The following is an 18,097-nucleotide window of genomic DNA, read 5'->3' as shown; positions in this document are numbered from 1 at the left end:
CAACGATATATATATCGTATATATATTACATCACTCAATAAATCCGTAGAATAACTAAGAAGAACCAATTTTTTGACAGTTTTTTTATGCAATATAGTTTCTTCGAAGACGATATAACGATTATAGCGAACTTCAAACTTTTCGAAACCATTTTTTTAGTACGATTTGTACTTTGCCACAAAATTCAGCTATCATCTCATCATTTGATAAAAGTTTCTTCACAGCAAGCACCCTTTTGAGATCTAGGATCGGTATATGGTCGCTGAGGAACAGATCTAGAGAATATGGTAAAAGGGGAAGCAACTAGGAGCCCAATTCATATTTTTATTTTTTTATTTTTTGTGACCAAAATTTAAAGTTGGTCATTCAATAGTTTTTAAGATATGCGAGGTTGATGGGTGGCTGGCTCCGCTCTGAATACTGGTATTGAAACAGATTGTACGTTTTTAATTAATAATTCGATTTTGATGAAACTTAACACACATTGTTACTACACTTTACTAAATATTTGACAAAAATTTAAAGTTAAATCATTCAATAGTTTTCAAGATATGCGAGGTTGATGGGTGGTTGACTCCGCTCTCAATACTGGTATTGAAACAGATTGTGCGTTTTTAAAAATGCATAATTCGATTTTGATGAAACTTAACACACATTGTTACTACACTTTACTAAATATTTGATAAAAATTTAAAGTTGAATCATTCAATAGTTTTCAAGATATGCGAGGTTGATGGGTGTTTGACTCCGCTCTCAATACTGGTATTGAAACAGATTGTGCGTTTTCGAAAATGCATAATGGGATTTTAATGAAACTTGACACACATTGTTACTATACTTTACCAAGATTGTGACCAAAATTTAAAGTTGGAACATTCAATAGTTTTTATGATATGCGTAGTTGATGGGTGGCTGGCTCCGCACTAAAGTTTAAATCATTTCTGAAATATGCCGTGGACCCCCACTTTTATTTCGGGGACTCCCAAATTTTGTTTTTCCTGCCGTGGACCCCTTAAAATGTGCCATGAACCCCTGGGGGTCCATGTAGACCACGTTGGAAACCACTGGTTTAAATTAATAAAAATTAACCACAATAACCGAAATATGGTCATAATTTCACTAAAGCTCTAAGTTGCACTTAAAAGCTCATAATTTTCAAACAATGTGATATAATTTATTTATGTTTCTAATTTTGTTAAAGAGAGTTGAAGTCATTATTATTACTTCGTTTCGTTGACGTTAAGTTCTTGGACACCCTGTTTATATATATATATATATATATATATATATATATATATATATATATACATTAATGAATGAAAACGAATCCTTTCTATATATAGTTTAATGTCGTAATAATAATTCCTGCGTACGTGTGAATTATCATTAATTATATCGATAAAAATGCTTCGATAATTGCATCTATAACGAGACATCATGATGCTAATCAAGTGCTCGACATACAATAAGCATTTTTCATTAGTAAGCTCTTGTTGTGATTAACAAGTGCCCCGGTCATTTTATTTTGCATCTCGAGCATAATACGCCTTTAATGAACATACTTCAGCTCATCAATGTATTCATATGATCTATAATTCGTATTTGGCGCCTAAGAAACATATTATAATTATATCACAACAAAACGCGCACGGAGCATGGGACGACTAGTGTGGGAAAATTGAAATTTGATTCATCGATAGGATATCGAACTAGAAAGTTTATGCACTTATTTTATTTCGATCTTTGCACTTAATCTATAATAACAAACAATTATTAGATTTCTGACAATTCAAATCGCATTTGTCAAATATTTTTTTATTGAAGTAAAACTTCTTTAGGCGCGATATGGGTGTAAAAATTTTTAGGCGCGACACGGGTGTAAATCCGTACAAATGCAACGAAAATGCCAACGTGTAGTTGAACACTACGACGCCCTAAGCGCTGATGTCGCGAGTATCCACTCCCGTCATGTCATGCGTAAGTCGAGCGCTAAACCCGCTAAACCCTATATGAACTTGCATTAATTGAATCACGTTTTTTTTTACAAAAGAAGAGGTTGCTGTATTATGTCCTCATGGAATAAGACTTTTCTTAGAGAATAAATGTGCCATGGAATATAATAAATTTATATTGAATCTCGTTGAAGACAAAATAATATCTACTGCCACGGATATTTATGTAGGTTGCCATGCGACAGATCAACAATCATACATTTGTCAGCAGTTTCAAAAAAAATCGGTTATTGATACCGGGGCTTTGCCGTATGAAATAATTTTAGTTCTGAATAAATTTTACATAATAACAACTAATATTGATGTAAGTGATGGCTTAGCTAATGGTTGTGTGGGAAAATTAGTGTACATAGAACGTGGCGATAATGATGAACTTCTACGTTTATGGTTTGAATTTCCCGGTTAGATAGGTAACAAAATTAGGAAGAAAGCTTCACATCATATTCAAACTCTTAATATCAGTAGGACAGCTGTGCCGATGCTCAGGAGATCTTATTATTATTGATGTTATATGATTATTAAAAGATGATTTTTAAAATTCAAATATGATGTTTTTTTTATTTTTATCTTAATTGCCTACTCATACAATATTAAAAGTTTTACTTCAATCGCGTGTGATCCTTACGCGCACTCTTTTTTTTATTTCTATACTTTTAAATGGCTATCAGAATACAATATTCTATGTGCTATTTGGCCAAACTCATTCCCCCACATACTTACAAATAAACGTACCAAATTATTGTGCTAGATTTAATAGTATATTTATACTTGTCACTTCGATTAATAATTCAGTTAATTTTTCGAAAAATGTGGTAATGTTAATGGTCTTAAATATTATCAATATAAAACTTCTTATGCAGTCTTCTCGAGACTGATATCTCAAGGAGCTATGACTAAGTGACTATAAAATTTGTATGGAATTCCAATTGCAGAAAATGTTGAACATTGTTTAGTTTTATTGCTTCCTATATAAATTTTATATTAAGATCATCGTGTAAGGGGTTTGCTGACAAACCAAGGAGCATCGGTGATCTGTCTCAAAATTTTAGACTGGAAATTTAAGAAAAAAATGTATATGTTAAGTTTTTTTTTGAGTCATCTAATAGCTGATACGTTGAGAATTGGTCTTTTGGAAACTCATTAGGATCATCTTCAATTTTTGATACATGGGTACTGTTTAGACTGTAATTACTTAATTTGTTTAAGGTATCTTCAAGTTATTATGGATTGTAAACTTGAAGACGTACCAAGGTGCATCTGTAATATTCCTTAAAATATTTGATTCTGTTTGCTACATTTTAACAATTCAGGTTTTACATAGTAAGCATTATAGCTCAATGCCAAAAATTCATACAGGGTTCCAAATTGATTTATATATCAAAATTTTGTTTTTTAACGAAAGTTGTAATTTTTTTTAGTCACTGTAATTCTTGAAGTTTCAGTTTTATGTGTTGAATTTTTTATCTGATATATGGATGCCGTGTCAGTTTTCTGTCTAGTCTAGATGAACACCTGAATATTTTACATCTTTTGCTGTATTAACTAGTTCGATTGTCAAATAAAAATATGAGCGTTTTTCTTTCTCAGAGTAAATATAATGTGCTCCGATTTATCTTGATTTAGTTTTATTTACCAGATTAAGTATCATTCTTCAATTAAATCGAGCTGTATTTGTAATTTAGTTGAAGCTTTTGATCAATCGTCAATAAAATATAATTACTATTTTTCTTATTATTTTACATAACAAAAATAAATATACTCGGCTGCTCTTTAATTGTCGATATAATATTAAATGTTCTATATTATCAAAATTGAACCATTATTGAGATATTATTAGAGCAAAAAAAAAGAAACTATTATTAAAAATTACCCACATGATTCTGGAAGCATATTGTATAAATCCATTTTCAGTTTAAAGTAGTAATTGATATAATCTATAATTTGCTCAGCAATTTTTTTTGTAGAGCTTTCTATATTTTATTTTCATAAATTTTTGCATCGAACTATAGTTGAACCTTTATTTTCAGTTGTACCCCACTATCCATGCAAAGCAACAAGTTGACGATACTACCATTCATACACCAATGCGAAAAACCACTCTCATTATAAGGTACATACTTTGTATAGAAAATCGAATTGTATTGAAAATTCACATCACCTGGTGAGTACTATTATCATCATTTAATTAGTTAGTTAATAATAATGTAAAAATAAACCTGCAAGCTATGATTTAGTAAAAGTGAAATGAATAATTTTATCGAAAGTTGTCTTTTCAAGAAGGGATGATAAATTTTAACTTATTTGTGCAACGCCTGGATAGATTCTTTCTTTCTAGAAATTGTTAGAGTATTTTTTAAGTCATGATATATATATATATATATATATATATATATATATATACGAGTATATATATATATGTATATATTAACTTATCGCAACAAAGTTCGGAAAGGCTATGTTTACATTCGTGCTTCTAAAACGTTGATTGATCTATTTTGCTTCAAGTAAAAATGGGTATCACTACTGCTTGATATCATGTTGTTTGTAAGGTTTCTGAGATTGTGATCTTAGACGGACATAAACGAACTTACGTCATATATCAACATAGTCGTTTTTCTCAATGAGAACAAAATGTACCGAATTTGTATACAATCTATTTAGACTCGTTACAACTCTCTAAGCATTCTCTTATAAATAAAAAAAAATTATACTTGAACCCGATAATTTTATGTCTCCAATTTATCTATGAATCTAAAGCGCAAAAAAGTAGGATCTAGCTAAACTGATTGTAGACGTACATTTTGCGCGCGGTCTATATTCAATAGTTTAATTAATTTTTGAACTACTTCTCATAGGCCTATAACATTTCAAACTTTTCAGTTTGACTATCAATTTTATCACCATGCAAAATTTCATCAATATCCCAGAAGAGTAAACCTTCTGGGATACGTCCAAAAATTAGATGGACCTAACTTCAACAAGGTATTACTACTGACCCACAGGGTTCCAAAGCAAATCAATTTCTTTTACCATAGTACATATATACAGATCGAAGTCTATGTGCATTAACGTTGAAACGTGTGTATTTGCATCTGAGTGATATCTCTGTATTTGCATTAATGTAATTTGTGCAAACAAACCCAGTGCGTTCGACATATGATTACAACAGTTTATCTGGCGCGCAATCTGTTCGAGCTCTTACCGTTCTGTTTCCTGATGATTGATTTAATGCCAACATCCGTTTTGATTGTTAATAATTTACAACCCCTGAGCGCTGCAATCATCTACCATGTCCACCCCCGCGTATGGTACGGTACACACATGCACCGGAGTTGAGCAACCCTGACATAGGAATCGTAATGGGTGATCATTGGTGAACATTTAGCGCGATTAATAATTTAATGACGAGAAAAAGGTCGAAGAGTATTTTGCCAGTTGGACAAGTAGGCGAAAAATATATTTTACAAAGTGTTGATAAAATAATTTTAACATTGCAAAATCGAAGTGTCTTGATTTTACTACTCCAAGGAGAAATTTGTGCTGATCCGAATTGCTAGTTTTGTTTTTTCGACGTTTCAAGTCATTCTAAATTGTTCGAGACTAAAATTAAAAAAGTGTATGTGTGCATGTGTATGCAAGCCAAAATTTGATATTTTATGTACGCTTTTTCAAAAAATTCGATAAGAAGTCGCGTTTATTAGTTTTGCGAGACGATCAGTCAAGCCGTCTTTAGCATTTTTTGTAAACTGCAAAATTTATCTTCAGTGGTTTTGTAAAAAATCCTGCACTGATCTTGAGAAAAAAAAACAGTTTCTTTGTATAAAATAGTTAGAATGAGTAATTTTGTAATGAGAGCTTATATTCTTTATAGTCTACGGGTTGGTTTTCCTTCAATCTCCTCCAGATCCGATCACCCACTTTCTCGTAACACCGGACGGCACTAAGCACCGGACACTCTATTTAACACGTATTATTTAAGCGAGTATAATTCTTATCATTTCAAAATACAAGTAAAAGGGGCACACAGGTACAGGATCACGCGCGAAGCCTCGCCTGTGACGCACACGGCCACGGCGAGAGCAACCCTTTCCTGTTTTAGGCGCAAAATCACGGCGTCACCTAAATAGCAATGGAAGTAATTCTAGCATATTTATGCATTTACATTTGAGTGGTAAGCAAAGATAAAAGTTGTACTTGTTTGTTAGCCGTAAAATGGTAGAATATTATTAGATCTTGTAACCAATTTTAGTAGGTGCCACCAATTGAACGAAAATGTCTGTCCCTTAGCACCGGACACTAAATCGTTCCTTAATCCCGGACAGTAAACATATTGGTATTTCTTGTGAGAATTTACGTAATTTATTCCAATTATTTAATTTTGTTCTGTATGAGTGCTAACGGTCACTACATACCCCCATTCTTCGCATTTTCTAGTCAAAGAATGAAAATCTTATGATGAATGCTCCAGCTGAGAGCATCGGTGTCGCCTAGCCAAAATAAGTGTTTTTTTTTGCAATCAAGGATAAATAGTGTTTTTTTTGCAATCATGATATGGAATGAACAATTGGTGTCACGCAGCTTATTTGTAAAACTAGATGCAAAAGAGACAATTCAATAATGTTTCTGAAAAAAATGAAATTTTTGTTTAAAAGACTTACTATTTCACATTATTGGTTCTGTAAATTTGAATTATTGTAAATAATTATAAATATGTATGTTGTAAATAAATGCATTTAATAAATACTCTCATTTCCCACCACTGATCGGCTCAGTATCATTCTGGCATTTGGCGGAATCATTATGTTATTCGCTTATGATATTTATTGCTTATAATTTTATCTAGTTCGCGTAATTTACCACACAGCTTTGTCATACAGCTATCAACGCAATTTCAATTTCATATTACAAATGCATTATCAAAAAACATGAATATTGCCCGACTAAATATTTTAATAGAAATTTATTGATAGTTAAATTTATTTGTGTGAATGTTTGATTTATTTGTGCTAATAGTTACATCTGCAATTAATAATCTTTTGATTCGATTAAATCTACATTTTTAAATTTTATTTCATTATATTATTTACAACTGTCGTTACTGGACATCTAGTGAATCTAAAGATGGTACATTTAGTTACATGTCATATGATAAATAAATGACAATATGACCAATGCTACTTCTACTTTAAATACAAAGTGCAATACAATAAAGGTTTTTTTTAAAAAAAAATAGATATGTATTTAAATTTCATCTTAAATGCAGAGTTTAAGCGGGTGTGTTCTTTTTAGCCCCCTTGGGATGTTACAGCCAAAAGGTTTTACGCCAGTTGATTGTGATGCAATCCACTTTATAATTAAATTCTTAATACAAAATACACATTATCTGCGGATATTATCTATAGGAGAGTTTGTATTTCATTAGTTTTTACTACATTCATTTCTTTGTTAATTTTCTGCATTTTTTACACGAAATTCAGAACCTAATGAGTTAATTCGGAATCTCAATTTGTAGGAAATTTTAGGTGTGCAATTGAGTTCAAAAATCGTGCCAATTAATTTTAGCTATACTTTTACTCTAGCCTATTTGTGTCTTCAAATTCAAGATAATGTTAACAAAAATTTACTGAAAAAAATAAAAAAAAGATTATTATTCCAGTCTTTTATTATAAGAATGTATTGAGAATGCCGCGGCTACCGTTCGCGTTCGAACATAAATACCGCACATACCAACACTCGCTCAAATCTCTTTCTTTACAAATTTGCAAGGTAATAAAACTGAAATTAAGATATTAACAAAAATGTAATTAGCACTCGCCATAAACGTAAAATTGTGTGACGAAAAACAATTTTATAGTTTCTCTTATTTCATTCTTTCAATTAGGTACGTCTTCATTTCTCATGTATCCGCTACACGTAAACTCACTTACACAACCCTGAGAGATACATGGATTAACACAAACTTAAATATATATATATATATATATATATATATATATATATATATATATTAGCGAGATACACAATATTTTCAGTACTACTTGTAGATGCATAATTTTTTTTTGCTTTTCTAAACCTAGAGCATGCTACATACATAGTTCATGTCTTAAAGCATCGATTTTCCAAATTTATCCCACAAAAATGCATCGTCTTTCTTTGTGATTTATATATATATTTATATAAACGTTAAAAATTCATTAAAATATTAAAAAAAATGGAATTTTTGAATTGTAAATGTACTTTTTTCTCATTAATCAATTTGTCTACTCAATCATTTTTCTATAAATTTTGTAGATTATACTCGGTTTATTCTCAATGTTTTTGTAAATAAAACTTTTATATTATTTTGTTCATAGATATAAAACAATAATATTAATGAATTGATTAATTTTCGTAAATGGAAATTAGTTTTTTTACATTTTTTACGTTTTGTGTTGCTTTTAATTATTCAAACACAATGCATAATAATTTTTGATAGTTTTTTTTTTGAAAATATTTGTACCGAAGAAGAAGAAGTAAGAATTAAAAAATATTGATTTATAAAGTAATTAATTAAGAATGATCTCTATAATTGATATAAGATTATATAATTTTTTATATAAACAAAAAAAAACTTGAGAGATTTTGAAATTTTTGAAAAGAATTGCTTTTTTTAAAAATATTAGATTTTTTTTGAAAATTTTGAACATTGGTACGGAAGCCATATAAATGTACAAAAAATTTTTACTCATTATTATAATCTTTATAAAATATCTGATAAAACAATGTACGTATGTCTAATCATTTTTGACCGCCAAATGGCATTATTTTTTACTTTTTTTATTGGATCTTTGGAAACATAGGATCTGCCTTTACAAAAGTTTCACCATTTGTTCATTTCATCAATACAAGTAAAATGATTTTTGAATTATTTGAATCAAACGCTCCGTTATCTCAAAAACAGAAATACCATTTTTGGCGCTTTTTGCCCCGTATTTCCGAAACGGCTAGATCTGCCTTTGCCAAAAACTAATCAGCACGTCTCCTTATCTTATTCTTTTAATTATTCAAATCGATTGATCAGTGTTCGCGAAATCGTCGACAAGAATTTGTATCCGCACACACATACACGCACAAACACATACATCAATTTTTTTCAAGGTATGCTAAAATATTCAGAAGGATTTGAAACGTAAAGATATATAAAAAATGTATTTTCGCGTTTTTTGTGATTACTATAACTTACACTACGGAAAGTTAAAGAAGAAATCCGATGCAGTTATTATGAGCTTTTAAGCAACCCTTAAAGCTTTTTCAAAGGTAAAACTGTAACAATTTTTTGGTAACTTTGTATATTATATGCTAAATTTACATTATTATCCAAAATATCTCTCCTAGAACCATGATCGAAAGTAATGACAAAAATATTCCACATTTTTTTGTATCAAGATTATTTGTTAAACTATGAATTTAAAATTTTTCAAAATTTGTCGGCTTTGGAAAGCCCTTATTTAAAAAATGTATTATTTTTAAGAATACATGGTTTGAAATTTTGAGCTAATGAAGAAAATTTATCGAAAATTTATTCGATATTTACATCTTATGGACTCCGCGAATGTAGTCGGTGGTGTTGCGCATAAGTTCCGCATGACCAACCTGATATCATGCGGCAGTTATATCAATTTTACTAAAACTAATTATATTTATTCTAGGTAAGAAAAAATATATTATATATATATATATATCTCCATTCGAAAACAACCCTTTAAAAATATCAATAAAAATTATTTTTTACTGTAAATATCTTACTCGAGTTGTAGTTTCGCTAAGCTCATAGACATGTTTCATGACTAAGCATTGCTATTATTATTATCATAATTATTATCTAATTTATGCTATGTTACAGTTATTAGAATAATTCCTACGTTTTTATCTTCGATATCAAAAAATTCTAATATGAAATAATCATCTACCAATCATCTACCAATCTTGACAAGTCACTTCTGAAACCATTCGCGGTCTTCATAAAACGGTATTAAGATATTTGAAACACTAAAAGCTTACATCCTCTCATTCATTTGCCCATATAACGCACATTCTGTCTGTACTGCGTTTTATTGTCATTTATTATTATCATATATTTCGCAAAGGAAGGCCGCGTTTTGAAACCTTATTCGAATTACGCGCGCTTCACGCTATTGGACGCGCCTCTCGGCCAATGAGAATTAAGACATTAAACGTGGCAAAAAAAATTATATATAAAATAATAATATAAAGTCTGATATAAAATTACAAAGCGCAATTCATGCAAGTCAAATGGCATGTGGATATATGGTCGTATTAGAGAAATATCCTAGGAAACATAGGAAGAGTTTGTGAATGTAGGAAGAGTATTCTTATTCTCCTATTAAAGTTAGTACTTTGCTTACTATTGTTAATAATTATTTTTGCATTTATGGCTTTCCTATAAATTAATTTTCTATTAATTCATTTGCTGATTGAAAATGTTTTGTTATCTCTATGTTTCTTGATCATAGGTGTATTCATAATTATCCAAGTTTATCAAATCGATTTTTTATATTGATCTACGTCCGTATTGAAATTTGTTAAATCAATCACAGACACTAAAATTCATTGAATTTTGCTGAGTTTAGTATATTATGGTGTCAATTTTTGTATAAAATACTTATGTTTTGCTACAGGTCTATATATTTTAGTTGAATAATTGCATGAGTTGGTAGTCACAAAATGTCGAGAAATTATGCATTTGCTGTCGATCGTTTTACGATATATCTATTTCTAAAACCTAACCTCCAAATTGCACAAATGTCACAACAAATGTCACAACATCAGTTCGACTTCACGCGTGTGTTATCATTTTTTTCCGTATCTTAACAGCGATCAGAACTTTACATCCTATGAGCTGCTAAAATTTGAATCTGATTGAAATTTTTCATTACTTCTTATTTTTAGATGGCAACCCCATGGTTAATCTATCCTTATTTGATGATTTTATTATTAGAATTGATCTGATAGGGCTGACTTTTTATTCGTGCAGCATTGACGAACAAGGGCTATTTTCATTTGGAAATATTTTCCAAGTGAAAACCGTTATAACTACTGTTTGACATCTGGCAGCTTGAAGAGGGTCTTGAACCCGGGACCTCAGAATCAAGACCCATCGCTCTTAACCACTTACACCTAATGGCGATCCTATGTGTTACGATATGTGACAACAAAAAGTTGCACTTATGATAAAATTGTTTATCGACATTTGTACGAGATGTTTATTTTTTTCTATATATGCAAGATTTTTGAATTAGAAACATATAACTGCTTGTTGAAAGCATGATAAAGCATATGAGTCCAAATCAGTCAAACTTCTAAATTATATCACAAGAAAAGCAATAAAATTTTGTATACATTTCCGACGGATGATAGTGAAAATTTTGATTTACAATTTGCAGATAATTAAAATTGACAAGCATAAACAAAACAAAATTTCGAAACATTTAGGGTATTTTAAAATGTAAAGCAAAATGAAACGTGTTTGCTTCACACAATTGCTAACGCTCTTTAATAAGAGAAAATCACCCGTCGCAGAGAAAGCCATGTTCATAAAATGATTCTTTTCAACAATAATTAAATAAAAATCAGAAAAAAAATCTATAAACTATTGTGCTAATTTTTAGAGTTACAGTAATTGTTTATATATGCCGTCATCCCAATAGGTTACTATAAAATAAATTCGAAAGTAGCTGCCACATTTATATTGAATTATTTTATATTGAACAACCGTTTTATATTGTTTAAATAATTTTTATATTCTTTATGAAGGAATGCTTATACACATGTTATGAGCTATTATAAAAAATAATATATAACGGCTAATAACGAAGAATGAATCTTGAAAGAAACAAAAATTTGAGTCGTGAAATTGTTCGCGAATCTTTACTACCGTTTTATTGTCAGCAGATAAATTAAAAAACAGAATTTTCAACGCTCTCGTGAACTACCGAATGGTTTTCGTATATATGTATGTATGTTTATTGGCGATGACAAAATAATAAATATAGAAAGTTTCTAATAATAAATTAGGGTTAGTTTAGCTATGGTACTTCAATAAAATAGTTACCAGATAAAAATTATCAAGTTAAAACAATACAAACTATTACAATAATTATATACAAAACCTTCAAACTATCTCACTTTATTTTGAAATTATAAGCTTTTGGGTGCAATTTAGAGCTTTGCTGAAATTACGACAATTTTTCGGTTATTGTTTTTAATTTTTATTAACCTGGTTTATTTAAACTTTGAATAACATTTAGGACCACGGTAAAAAGTAATATCTCAATTTCCCCAAGAGTTTAAAAAATAGGACTTTTTATTAGACTTTGCATTTAAAATATTCGACTATGAGATGCTCCTCCTTTATGAAAAAGTACTAAAGTTTGTTGGCGAGCTTTATCAAAATTTGGCGCATTTAATCAGGATTATAAAATGGAAAAATACTGATAATTTAGAAAAATTTCGAATAAAAGAATAAAAATCTAAAAATAACACAATAACGGCACATTTAGTTCAAATGTTTCTCTCACACATTTGAACTGATTGTGAGTAAAATTCACTAGCAAAAAAATCATGTCATTTTCAGGATTTTATTTTTCTACTCGATTTTTTTTTACTTATTAAGTCTTTAGCGAATAATATCAAATTATTTGCTTAACTTACTTTTATGTTGTAATGTTGAAAATTAGAAGATGAAAAAGTTTTTGTATTTGTTTCGGGAGCTGTACATCGCCGGAAAATGAATAAATGCCTGAAGCTCGTCTTAAGATAAAACATAATAATTACAACAAGATCATATAGTACAATTTTATTCTTCCTTTAAAAGATCTATAACATATAAAATTTATTTCTTATTATATCAGAGATATTCATTGATGTTATTGGATGATCTTAAGCTAAGCGAGCTTAACTATAACATCTGTTGAAATTTTTTCGAAAGCATCTAAAACATTTACAATTTATTTCCCATGGCACCATAGATATCCAATAATGTTGTGATGATCAATCCTAAGCAAAACGAGCATAACTATAGCAACAGTTAATTTTTTTTCGAAAGTATATATACACATTTACAATTTATTTTCTGTGGTGTCAGAGATATGAGAAATATACTATAATGTTGATTGCCAAGGATGATCCTAAGCATAACTATAGCATCAATTGAAATTTTATCGAAAGGATAAAATAAGACAGTTACCATCTATTGCCTTTGGTATCAGAGATACCCAAAAATGTTGATTGCCTAAGATGATCATAAGCAAAAGCAAGCATATAACTGTAGCAGCAGTTGAAATTATCTAATTGTAAGACATTTACAATTTATTTCCTATAGTATCATAAATATCCAATAATGTTGTGACGATCAAAGATGAACCTAAGCAAAGCGAGCATAACTATAGCATCAGTTGAAATTTTTCGAAAATAGGTGTGAAACATTTCGCATCAGCTTCACCGGCTCGCACGGGATAAATAAAAATGAAGACATTAAAAATCTGTCCGAACGAACTCTTATTCTTCTCCTCAGTCAGGCAAGTCGGTGAGTGCGGGAATATATCATTTCATTCCGTCGTTATTTCACGTAAAAGATCAAACGCGACCGCCTTTTGTGACCGGCGCGAGCGGTCGTAAAATCGCCGCCGCGTCTCTTAAAACGCCTCGATGAAAGATATGTTCGCGACGAGCGTTAAATTCATTATCGAATCATTCGCACTCCATTCATCTCGGCTGTAATTATTATTATATTATTATTATTGTTATTGTTATTGTACAACACGTCATTTCTATTATAAATTACTTGGGCGAATTACTCTTTGATTCGGTTGCCGAGTTTAATTTTCTATTTTTTCTTTCAAATGCTCTTGAGCTTTTGTTTGCTGCTGCTTTATGGCCTTCCACGTCATTTAAGGATACTGAAAGTAGAAATTGTGATATTAGCCTATTTTCGTAACCATAGAGGAGGTAGAGATATTTATTAAAATGATATATTATTAACATAATATTGAAATATGATTTATATTAGAACTAAGGTTTCTATACTTTATATATAAGGTTTGATTCGACCAAAAATCTCATAAAAAAACTGCTATTTTTTTTTTTAAATATAGGTCGGCATAAGTGTAACCAGAAAAACATATTTCTGTTTTTTCATTTAACAAATATTTGGTCCATTAATATTTATTTTTATCCAAGAAAAACTCAGTTTATTTCATTGGAGGCCGTTCAAGTATTACGTAAGCACTATAGGGGGGCGAGGGGTTATTGATTTCTTATTTTGGATGACATTTTGGTGACAGCTTTGCTTACTTTTGCTGACAAAGGGGGATGGGGGGGTAAATAATTGTACTAAATCTGCTTACGTAATACTTGAACGATCCCTTATCGTTGTCTAGCTATAATTATTTCATATTATTATATTTATTGTAGTTATATTTAATATACATGTGCATTATTTTTAACTGCTTAAACTGTTTAATATTGAAATGTATGAGTTATTTTAACGATTAAAATTTTATCAATTAATGAACGAGAGCACAAACCTTATCGTTGAAACAAAAACTTTGAATTTTTTTATAACCAACCATGTTTTCCTGATTGGTATGATCTACAAATATAAAAAATTACAATATATATAAATATATATATAAATATAAATATATATATATATATATATATATATATATATATTATAAATATAAAAAATAAATGTGTACATATGTTTACCATCTCCATATCCATAAATATAAAGCGTGAATTAAATTTACAATTCAGATATGATATAAAGATCCTAAATCGAGTTTCCCTATATTTCGGAAGCAAATATATCAAAAGCACAACTTTTACGTTTTAAAATAATTTTATTAATGTTTAGAAAGTTTCAAAAGTTTTTGACAGCTTACATTGTTGTGATTTTAAACTTCTTTTTCATTTAAAATAATTTAAAATATGTGAATTGAAATTTATGCAAACTGATGGATTGATAATCAATAATACTTTTATTTGTTTGATTAATAATCACAATATAAATACATGGTTAATAATTGGTAAACATTCATTTTTGGATAGTTTTTTCTTATTTTTCATTTTGTATACAAGTACATTACTCATATACATTTTATCAATCAACTTTTTAATTTTATTTTATTTTTGATAGTTAATTCCATATTATATTGCCAAAATTTTGTTAGGATTTATAAAAATTGTATCGACTTTCTTACAACGTTAAATAAAGGCAAAGATTTTAATATTACCAGGAGAAACACTTTTTACCCGATTTAAAATTATATCAAGGAAAATTTTCTAGATGATCAAAATTGAAAATCGTATGTAGATCATTGTACATATGTTAAAATCTAAATAAGGTTGCAAATCGAAATATAGAATCTAAATATTAGTTGCACTTACGAAAGACTTTTCCTTCTTTGAAAATATAGGAAGAAAACTAGTTAAAGCCCAAATGTATTACATTTGGGCACGTTTGTTTAAAAAAAAACACATAACTCTCTTTTTAAATCACTTGAAAATGGCTACAGTTTTTAACAAAAAATTGCTAAATAGTTTTTTTACAATTTCAGTTCAAGGTGCGTAATGCTTACATTTTTTTTAAATTGCTTAGATAGTTTCTTTACAACTTTACTTCAAGGTGCATAATGTTCACATTTTTTTTTAAAATTGTTTTGATAGTTTCTTCACAATTTTATTTCGAGGTGCAAAATGCTTAAATTTTTTTTCAAGTTGCTTTAATGGCTTCTTTACAATTTTATTTCAAGGTGTAGATATATTTAGTATCGGTTATCGTTGCATTAAAGTTGAAGAACTTCCGATTGTAAACAGACGATATCTACTGCCCCCACATTCGCAAAAATGCATATATGTAAATCATTATCTGCCCGGGCATAAAATAAAATGAAATAATAACGCGAAGATGAAATTCGAAATGGCACCCCAGCGTAACATACGGCGGACCCTAGCTGACCATCGCGGAATAATGCTTTTACGGCATCGGCAGCTCTTTCCAATACATTATCATGTATCATATATCATATTTAGACCTTGTGTTGCCCATTCTAAATGATTGTATTTTATGAACGAAGATATATGGATTTATTAAACATCTTTGTTTAAAAATCGAAGCATTTTTATATATTATTCTGCAAACCCACTAACAAGTTTTTGACACTCTCAACTTCTAAAATATAACCTCCAAATGTTCAACTGACTTGAACTCATATATTTTTAAACCGAAACTTCTTTAGGCGCGACTTGGGTGTAAATCCGTACAAATGCAACGGAAGTGCGTTACGGCAGATAAGATAAGAGTCGAGTGCCAATGATTCGTCATTCGCTCTCGATGATGTCATTTCTATACGGGTCGATTGTGATTAGTCGTCGCGTATTTTTATAGAGATCTGTCGTTGTATGCGTACGGGCAACATCGTTGAATGCGTTCCGATATCAACAAGGAAATCGGCATAGATAAATAAACATTTTAAAGTTACATCGTAGTACAAATCTTGATTTAATGAAAAATGTCTGAGTCAGAAGAATATTTTACCCTGTTCGTTGAAGATAATAGTACAAATTAAACATTTGTGCCGTGTATTTGTATGTAAGTTTATTAATTAAAAATTATTTATATATCATTCGTAATTTCTATAAATCTTTAAAGTTATTAAAATGGAAAATATTTTTTAGGCAAGACAGATATTACAGCTGTTCAAAGAATGAGATTATATCGCCTGCGAAAAAGTAAAAAAAAATACAAGCAGTCAATGAATGTTTGTTAATTTTAATTACATGAAGTTCTTCGAACACAATTTTTACATGAGTGAAGGTGCGAACACAATATTTGTTTAGGCGTTGTTTAACATTATCCACAGTGTGAACGAATATTAGAGAATTGATTAATCAGCAACTACATCCTTTCTCTAATGAAGGTTCATTTCTAAAGCTGATTACAATGACAAACCGATCATATCACATTTGAAGTATGACATTAATTACATTATTGTTTTCAAATATTATAAATATTTTTATGCTATTATAAATTTATAAATATGTATAATGGTTGACAATATAAATGTGTGCATCACGAGTGCTACCATATTACTAATAAACATCATTCAAATTGAATATGATTATTTATTTTGAACTTAAAATGGCATCTCGAACAATAGCTACAAAAAGTTTTACTTCAATATAATCTTATATTCAATTAATTATTTTTTACATTATATCTAAGAGACATTTCAAGTATCATATAGCTTATCTTTCAAGTTAGCAGATAGTGGATGGAAATAAAAAAAAAATTGCTGTATATTAAATAATACATTTATATGCAATTTAATAACAAAACTATTATCCAATGTATACGAAATTTACATTTATATATACATATATATATATATATATATATATTTGTATGTATATAATAATCAGTAACATTTATAATGGGATAATTTTTTTCCACACCCCTCTACCCCATACTCCCGTTCGCCTCATTCGGATAATTTAGTTTTAACCAACGCGCGAGAAAGGTATTAAATGAAATTAAAACGTGTCCCTTACTTATTATTTGCATTTTAATTTTTATTTAGATTCGTAGCACTGCGTAACTCCCTGCGATATGTTTGAGGTTGTATTTGTGGTGAAGCTTAAGAGCCTTTGCTGATATGGTAAATAGACACACACAGTGACAATATATAAGCGTTTCTTGTATTTAAATTAAATATACAATACAATATATATTCAGATGATAAATATACGAGTATATATATATATATATATATATATAATAATATATATATATATATAAGATTAATATGTCTTTAAATTCTCACTGACCTATGGTTTATAGATGAATTTACGTGGACGTCAAAGAATATACATGCATATGTTTAGTCTGCATATACGTCAGAGATCGAATGATTTGCAGTGCCAAATTAAGTCAATAAATGGAATATATAATTAATAAGAAATCAACAGAATAATAAATAGATATTGTTTAAACTATTTGTTTTAAAAAGTAGCAAACATCATAA

This window comes from Ctenocephalides felis, unplaced genomic scaffold (genome assembly GCF_003426905.1).
Source record: "Ctenocephalides felis isolate EL2017-DRISC unplaced genomic scaffold, ASM342690v1 CF-g0.4_SCAFFOLD_03571, whole genome shotgun sequence".
Classification (NCBI taxonomy): domain Eukaryota; kingdom Metazoa; phylum Arthropoda; class Insecta; order Siphonaptera; family Pulicidae; genus Ctenocephalides; species Ctenocephalides felis.
This window is presented reverse-complemented; position numbering follows the sequence as displayed.